The sequence below is a fragment of the Eulemur rufifrons genome, chromosome 15, assembly GCF_041146395.1.
Source record: "Eulemur rufifrons isolate Redbay chromosome 15, OSU_ERuf_1, whole genome shotgun sequence".
Taxonomy (NCBI): domain Eukaryota; kingdom Metazoa; phylum Chordata; class Mammalia; order Primates; family Lemuridae; genus Eulemur; species Eulemur rufifrons.
Genome location: NC_090997.1, coordinates 83552637 through 83561665, shown reverse-complemented (window position 1 = coordinate 83561665; position 9029 = coordinate 83552637). Strand labels below are relative to the sequence as shown.

Here is a 9029-nt window from a genome sequence, read left to right as displayed (position 1 = left end):
AAATAGGACCTGGGCATGGACAACACTGAGAACTTTGTGTTAGAGTGACCACAGGTCCAATGATAACAGCTGCAAAGATAAGTGGAGGGCATTATAGCTAGGTGTCAAAGCACCCAAGGAGAAGTGCTTTGGAAGTACAGTCGCCCAAAATCAGCAGCAGGGAGCTAAGAGAAGGCCAGTGTTATAACTCCTAGTATTCATGGTTCACCATTGGGTATGTGAGAATGAACAGCCTGTGCTGCAAGGAACTGAAAGAAAAATGTTTCTTGGTAAAACACCAGTTTCAAATACAGCAAGGATAAATGGTGATGGTTGCCTACAACAGTATGGGGACTATACGGGATACAGTCAAGAGGACTGGCAAGTGATTTGACTTTGGGCAAATGTTACATGAGCTATATTATCCGTTGTTTGTAATTCAGCATCAGATTTAGGATTTAAGATCATGCTTATCTTAGTTGGGTCTGCTATAACAAATATACTATAGGCTCGTGGCTTAAACAACAAACATTTATTTCTCACAGTTCTGGAGGCTAGGAAGTCCAAGATCAAGGTGCTGGCAGATCCATTGTCTGGCAAGGGTCTACTTCCTGGTTTGCAGCTCCATTGTATCCTCACAGGGCAGAGAGCAGAGAGCTCTCTTGTGTCTCTTCTTATAAAAGCACTAGTCCCATTCATGAGGGCTCCACCCTCATGACCTAACCACCTCCCGAATACCTCCTGATACCATCACATTGAGAGTTAGGATTTCAATGTATGAATTTGGGGGCAGGAGGGTGGAGGAGGACACAAGCATGCAATCCATAACAATGCTAACCTAAAGTTACAGCCTAAAGACATTTTAATGCAATGAAAGCATTTATAACATTGGCATAGGGAGACATTGTGACAGCTAACAATATTCTTACTCTAGATCCAAAACTGTGAGATGCCATGAAGGGTACATCCTTTACTTTTACTGACTTACTGGTATCCCTGACTGCATCATGCTGACCTTTGAAATTGACGTTACCTAACCCCTACCTCTAAGTATGTTCCCATCCAGTACCCGTGAATTAATTCTGCCTCCATCAGAAGAGGCATAAGGAACTCTGTTAGTATCTTACTGGCAACCTGTGCAGTTGATATGGTCCCTTCCTCTTCCTGGTGCACCTGTGTTCTTATGGATAGGGACCTCTTGCTTGCTTTCAAAACTCCCCAGTTCTCACTGCCTATGCCACTCCTCTACTTAGATGGACTCACTGCATCACAGTCTTAGTTTAGGCTGTAGTTTGTTTTTTAATTTTGTATGGCTTTTCCTCTTACAGACTCGCCATGCTTCAAGCCTACCTTTATATTCATCTCCCAGCAGACAAATTCTTCCCATACCCATCTTGGCCCCTAAGATCTACTTCAGGCTAATCCCACTGATGCCCGAACCCTAACTTTAATAGATTCCAGGGAATTTACAGACATGCAAAGAAGTTACGGAGGATAAGAATCCATTTGAGCAGGGGAATAAAAAGATCTCATGGAAGAGGTGGAACTCAAATTAAGCTGTAAAGTCTAACATGCTTGGATTTCTTTTTTTGAAGAACATGATTTGATCTGCTTTATCTGAATCCATGTGTTAGAATAGAATCCTACATATATATTTTTCTCTTGGGAATGTACCATGTGTATAGTTAGACAGCGTTTCACCTCCCTGTGAGGGAAAGTATAATGATCTGTGCTTATGTAAAAAGAAGTCCCTGAGAAACGTAATGTTGCTTTGAGTAACTAAAATGCTTTGGGTACACTCTTGAGTCATGAAACCAACAGCCAACCCTTGAGAAATGTATAACTCAGCTTCCTTAGCACCTGGCTGGTTGCATTTCTTAAGTTTAGTTCCTTTATCAAAATATATATATGGTTTGATTTTATCAAGATCCTGCCTTATAAACCTCCCACAAAGTCTATCAGATGTTTAATTTCATGTGCAAGTCTTATTTTTATTTTCACATATAGGTTTTTTCTAAAGAACATGAAAAGTGTCTGATAAGTAACTAGAATTGTTGGGGAGGGGGTCTCTGTTCATGAAATTATAGAATTAGTGACAGGGAAAGGACCTTAGAGATCATCCCTGGAGACTCTAGTCAGCTCCTTCATTTTACAGGAAATCAAGATCCAGAAAGTTATTAATAAAAGAGGTTCGTTTAAAATGATGCTGGCAATTAGGAGCACGCCTCCATATTCTCAGGCTAGTGCTCTTTTTCCTCCACCACCTAGTCAACAACACACACAGGCAGTTGTAACCTGCACACTTAGCCAGGTTTTGTGTCACACTGGTTTTTCACATCCCTGTTTATGTTTGTTTCATTGTACCCTTCTTCATGTGGAAACTATAAGTATTGTACTCTCTATACTTTTAAATAAAAAAGGAAAGAAACCTCAATAGTTTTCTTTCCTTTTTTAAATTATTTCTATTCAAACTATAGAAAAAGAAGTAAAATTATCCCTTTTAATAGCTTGGCAGTTGCTGCATCTTGTAAGTTCTTCCAAGTGGAACACACCTGCTCTGTTACTAATTGTACCATGTACCTTCCCGTATTGCATCTGGTTCATTGAAATGTTAGTGGGTAATGGCAGCATTTGTTCCTGGCTCTTGCTACAGGAGGAGGGGACAAGCCTAGGGTTAGTTATTCTCCTTGGTAGGCCAGAGAGTCCCCAGACAAATCAGTGACTATTTATGCCAGAGGGCAGTGGCAATGGGAGAATGTTTTCCTTCAAGCTCATTCCAGAACATTTTTACCAAAGTATGCTGTAAATTTGTACCTAATAGAAAAGAGAATATTGGAGCTATTATCAGGGAGGAAAGAAATTTAGAAGTTTTGGGGAAAAAAAAAAAAAAGGTAGTACTGACAAACTGAGTTTTATTTTTTGTTAGTATTTTGGATTTTTGTGTTTTTCAGGCTTTTTATTTTTGCCAGCCTCAGCATTAACCTGTATGATTCATTTATTTGGGGAAGAAAGTTGTTGTTGTTAAACTTCCTTTTTTTAATTCTTTGAAGTTGTTCTACCATAAAAGTAATATATGCTCATAGTTTTGAAAATTCAATCAGCAAAGAATAATGTAAAATGAAAAATGTCTTCTGCCCTGCCAATATTCTTGTTCATTCTGAGTTTCTTCTAAAATGTTCTCTGCACATATAAATGTAACATCTTTGTTCTCTCTTTTTATGAAACTAAGATCATACTTAATATTCTGTCTTTGTCTTTTACCAATATGTGTTGATCATATTTTCTTGTTAGTGCAGACACAATTCTATTTTTTTTAACCATTTTGAGGCACTAAAATATCCAGTTTTTTTTTTAATTCCTAGAATGCTGGGTTTTTTTTAATTTCTGAAAATGCTTGGTTATCTTTTTTGTTAATTTCTAAAAAATAAAACCCAAGTAGGAAAGTCCCATTTATCTTCTGTAAGTGTTTCATGACACAACCAAGTATGTTTTTATTTAAGTGCCAGATGTATAGTAATAACTATGCACAGAAATATTAGATTATTTCTGAAAATGTAGAGAAATTACCATTATTTTTGCTTATGTCCTTCTCTAAAAACCCACCAAGTGAATAATAATTACTGGTTTTGCTGTTCTAAGATAATCATAAAAATATCCATTACAGCCTATCTTCACATTAGGAGAAGTGTTTTAATAATACTCAGTGCAATAATACTAAGTACTAAAGTGTAATAATACTAAGTGTAATAATACTAAGCATGTAGAATCAATAGGAGTACACTGGCTTAATTCAAAAGGACTGGCTCCTAAACCAAAGTGCACCCTCTAGTTATATAGAGGAACAGCTGTTTTTGTCTAGTTCAAAACAAGAACAGAGAACCCAAAAGCATCAGATAACTCCATGGTAGTTCCTCTTCCAGCCAAACATACACACACACACACACACACACACACACACACAAAATTTGACATTAATGATTTTGTCAGCCTTTCAATCAGAAAAACTGTAGGCAATAAATAGATTGCCTTCAATGTGCATGTGTTCTCTTAGTCTTCAAAGTATCTAATAATTATACTGTGTAACACTATTTACAAAAATCACTTTATATAACAAAAAAATTTCTATTTACTGGTCTTTTTACCAGAAATGAATCTGAATTATTCTTAACCATAGGAATAATATGATGTTATTATTGTGTTAAGTCCAACAACAAATTTATAATAGTGGTAATTTTTGGTATGATGAAACAGATTGTCTAAATACCTAGAATTTAGTAAACATACACTAAATCATTGAAAATATGGTCACAATTATTGCCTCCTTCATATTGCTAAAGAATAATATCAATTTATATCTTTTTTACTTTAATCTGTTTATCAAAGAATGCAGTGATTTACTGCTGGTTTATTATATTAAATAAAAATTAATTTATGCTTGGATTTGCTTTAATATTTCAGGAATATTTGGAGTTTTCTTCCTTTATATGAAAAGAATTAAAACTAACAGTATAATATCAAGGATAGTCATAAAACTGATACTCTCAAAGAGTATCATAAGCAGTGGGTATTTTGTGCTTTTTTAAGAACCATTGATAGACTTATCTGAGGTAATTATAGATTTTAATCTTTGATGATGACTACACATAAAAGTATAAAATAAATAATATTACACTGGGTCAAACCAATGTTACACTTGGCTCAGTACTCTCTGACAACAACCCTAAAAGTCTGACAGTGACTTTAAAGGTTGTTGGATAGAATAACATATGCTTTTCATGATGATGTTTTTAAAGGTTAACCTAAATATCAGTAACTTCCCTCTAAAAATCTGTGACAGATCTAAAATATGAAAGATGTTATTAGGAGAACTTCCCACCAATCATTCCTAGTCATAATTTGTCCTTTAGATAGTGGCAGAATTGATTATTATCAGTCACCCTGTCTTTTGACTTGATAAGCAACATGACATTTATTCCGAAGTGCTCTGTCACCCCAACTCTGTTGTTCTCTTGTTTAGTTAACCACTCTACTTCAGCGTTTCTCAACCTTAGCACTACTGGCATTTGGGGCTGAATAATTCTTTGTTGTTGTGCATTGTAGGATGTTTAGCAGCATCCTTGGCTTCTATCCACTGGATGCCAGAAGCACCTCCCCCAACTTGTGACCATCAGAAATGTCTTCCAGACATTGTCAAATTTCCCCTGGGAGTCAAAATATTCCCATACTCCCTAGCTGAAAACCACTGCTCTATTTTAATAGAAAATGTATGTGTGTGTGTGTGTGTGTGTGTGTGTGTGGATATGAGTGCATTTTTTCCTTAAATTACAACTCTTTTTATCTTAAGATCCTGTTAATGAAATTTTGTTTTCATTATTCCATTACCTGGAAGTATATGAGTAGTGACGTAGGAGTTATAGACTACCCTACTTAAAAACGACAGTTTCACATAAAGATGTATCCAGCTGTCTGAGGCTTAAGGTGATGAATATATATAAAATGTTTCTTAATTAAATTTATATATTTCTGCTCGCTTTGGCAGCACATCTACTAAAATTGGAATGATACAGAGAGATTAGCATGGCCCCTGTGCAAGGATGACACACAAATTCATGAAGCATTCCATATTTTTAAAAAATAAAAAAATAATAAATTTATATATCTATTGAATATGTTTATTTCCTTTGAGAAATTAACTGTAAGCTAATCTTTGCATAAACCATGGAAAATTAACTGTATGCCAATGTTTTTATAACTACTTAGCAGTCACATAATGGTCTCTAATTTTAACATGGTTCTCCTTTAGGTAACATAAAAAAGGGAAGAACCTTTTCCTATTTAATTGTCTCTTTTATCCAGATAAACCATGTGTACAATAAAAGATCTATTTCAACATATTGGAATAGATTTCCTTTTATCACTTTTACTTGAACTTTTTTGTACTTAATGAATCTTTTCTCTTTTTCTATTACTGCTTCCCCATTGCTGTAGCTGTATTTAGGCAGCCACCTCTTACACACTACAGTAATCTTAGCACAGAGGATTTCCTGGTGGTCTAAGTAACATGATTTGGGAAGAACTATTCCCTAGTGGTGGGAGATTAGGGAATAGATCAGTCCCAAAAGAGGAATTTGAAATGACCCAAATAACCCTTCAGTTTGCAGGAAGTCTAAAAAAGGGAGTGGCATCCTAGTGTTCCCTGCTTCCTTGGATATCTCCAATCAGTTTTCACACTTCCCAAACCAGGAGACTTAAACCACTGGAAAATAAACCAGCATTATTTAGCAGTTTGATGCCAAATGCACCAATAACACTTGCAGTGTGCCACATGTCTCACCAAACCCCAGGCCTCTGGGTGAACCAGTTGTCCATTTTTATCACTTCTACCCTGGTATTTAATCATTGCTTTAAAAAATTACATTATTATATTGACTCTATGTGTCAGGTTTGTGATTACCTGCCTCAGTGAGGCCCACAGTCTTGGTCTTCTTTTTTGTTCCTCCCAGTTGACTCACTACCCCATTCTCTACAGTACCAGGTCAAAAAATGATGGCTACATATCTCAAGCTGCTAACCTCTTACTCCAAGTTGACTTTATCTCCTGCACTCTTGAAGAGAAGCCATCTAACATGCATTCTCTCACATTTTCATCCCTACTTTCTCTACATTTCTGTAATTATCCTCCTCCTACAGCTGTTTTCAGGTATCAAAGAAAGAAGTGCTTTCCCATTATATGGCAGTGTTGTAAAACCAAAACTTTATATTGTGTAAGCAGTAAAAGGACAGTGAAGGGAAACTATGATGCCATATGCTGAGAAGGAGATGAATTTGTTTTTCCGGGGAACTGAGTAGACAGGAGGATGCATTTGACACAGCATGTGCAAAAACCTAACATGGCCAGAAATGTTGCATCATGACTGGAGCTTAGGATGCAAGGTTGAAAGCAGAAAAAGCTGAACCTGAACAAGTGTACAGGATTGAGAAGGTCCCTTGTCTGGCATGTTAACGAGCTGGGTTTTATCCTGAAGGTAATAGGGAACTATCAAAGGATTTAAAGTAGGGAGATGATCTGATCAAATTGGTTGTTTCAAAAGCAAATTCCAGAAGCTCTGAAAAGACTGGGAAAAACAGTACTGAAAGAAGTTAAGACCAGTAGAGGCTGTTGTAATAATGCAAACCAAAAATAATGAGGAGCTAGGATTTGGTCACTAAATCCATATGAAGGAAAAGAAGAAATCTAAGTTTCTAATGTAAAGATCTCAGTGTACAAGAATATAGGAAGAACTTCAGTTTGAGACATGTAAAGTCTGCAGCACTTGTGCAGCAGCCAGTTGCAGGTATCTTGCAGGCATCTTTGAGACTCATAGGAGATTTGCTGAAAACTCAGATCTGAAAGGTGTAGTTATAATGAAAATTTATGGATCCAAATGTGTTTTCGGAAAAACTGCTGCCTTTAAACTAGCTTTGCTGAAAACCAGCAATTGCCAAGTCATTTTGAAGAAAACTTGGAATCTGGGTTCAGGGTATTGAGTTGGATATGATTAGCATATATGTGCTGGTTTAGTCCATGAGAATAGGGGAATATAAAGAATGGTAATAACAAAGGGTGGAAGGCAGGGCCTTAAGGAATGCCAGGTTTTTTAAAGAGTGAACTGAGGGGAAAGACCTTAGGAAGGATATTGCCATGTAACACCACTGCCTGGTACAGCTTCTGGTCTCTGCCTATGGCAGTCTCCCTTCTCCCATTCTCCAGTCTTCATTGCACCATTTACCCACCTGCTGGAAGTACTTTCCTAAAATAGAAATCAAGTTATGTAACTTACCAGAGCAGAAATCTTAGTTGGCTCCATCTTTGTCTGTGCTCTTCCTTGTTTGTTGTATGCACACCTTTTCCTTATTAGATGCTAAGCTCTTGGAGGACAGGGGCTCCTGCTCACTCAGCTTTGTATTCCCAGAGCAAATAACATAATACCTTGCTCTTAGAGTGGTGCTCCTTAAGTATTTGTTGTTGTTGTTGTTGTTTTTAATTGGCACAATTAGCATCCAAAATTACAAATCATGATCAAAACAGTCTTTACTTTTTCTTATAATGTGCTTCTCGCAACTGCATCTTAATGCAGGGGAATTTATTTTTCCTTAAGGAAGAGCATTATAATTGGTGGATTTAGCGTCAAATAAATCAAATACGTTATCAGTAATAAATTCTAAAATCAAAGAAGCAACTCCAAACCTATATAAATATTTCAAATCATAAAATTGTGCTCCCAGAAACATAATTTTAGCAATGGAGGAAATCTGTTTAGTCTTGTCTAGAGCTTGTCTAGCCCAGTGGTTTATAAACTGGTACCTATAGAGCCCTATTCCTCAGGGCCCTGGGAAGTAGAGCCAGGGAGGCGGGGGTTGCTAGGCCATCCTAACCTAGATTCACCCAGAGTAATTCTACTTTCACCCGTTTATGTATGAGGCTTTCAAACAATATCGTATTGAAAAATTGTTTTGCTGTGAAATCAGTTTGAAAAACACTAGCATAACCTTCAGGCTACTTCTGTAACCTTGGTAACTCTGGGCCTCCATTTCCTCATCTGTAAAATAAGAGAATGGTGCTATGATAGTTTATGCTTTTATTCTGACCCCCTATCCATTTTCAAGTTAAAAAAAAAAGATCCCAAGAGAGGTTAAGTGGTTTATTCACTCAGGCCACATAGAGTTAATGAGATAATAGAGATGAGAATTTAACCACCAACCCTAGTTTTTATTTCTTTTCCTCTCTTCCTTGTTTTAAAAATTCCTACAAAGTAGATATAAACAACTATAGATATTAATTATATGGAAAAGGTAGCTCTATCATGAGGTATATAAACAACATGTAAAAATAGAGCTATACCTTATCATAAATTTGCCTTATTTAAAGATGGTGTGCTAGCTACAATACATTGATTGAACATTTACCTAATTTTATATTCATTCTTCAAGTTTAGAAAAATATTTGGGTGAGTTGTTTGCATGTCCCATTTCTCTTTTACAAAGCTATTTATGAGTTGTTTTCTTCTTCG

The 9029-nt window shown here is 36.3% G+C and overlaps 1 non-coding gene across 1 annotated transcript; it reads left to right on the top strand.

The window, feature by feature from the left end:
• The first annotated feature begins 5502 nt into the window (after window positions 1-5502).
• On the top strand, window positions 5503-5608 carry LOC138396116 (U6 spliceosomal RNA). Its single transcript, XR_011235596.1, has one exon. It is a non-coding gene; the product is annotated as a U6 spliceosomal RNA (small nuclear RNA).
• Window positions 5609-9029: the final 3421 nt, after the last annotated feature.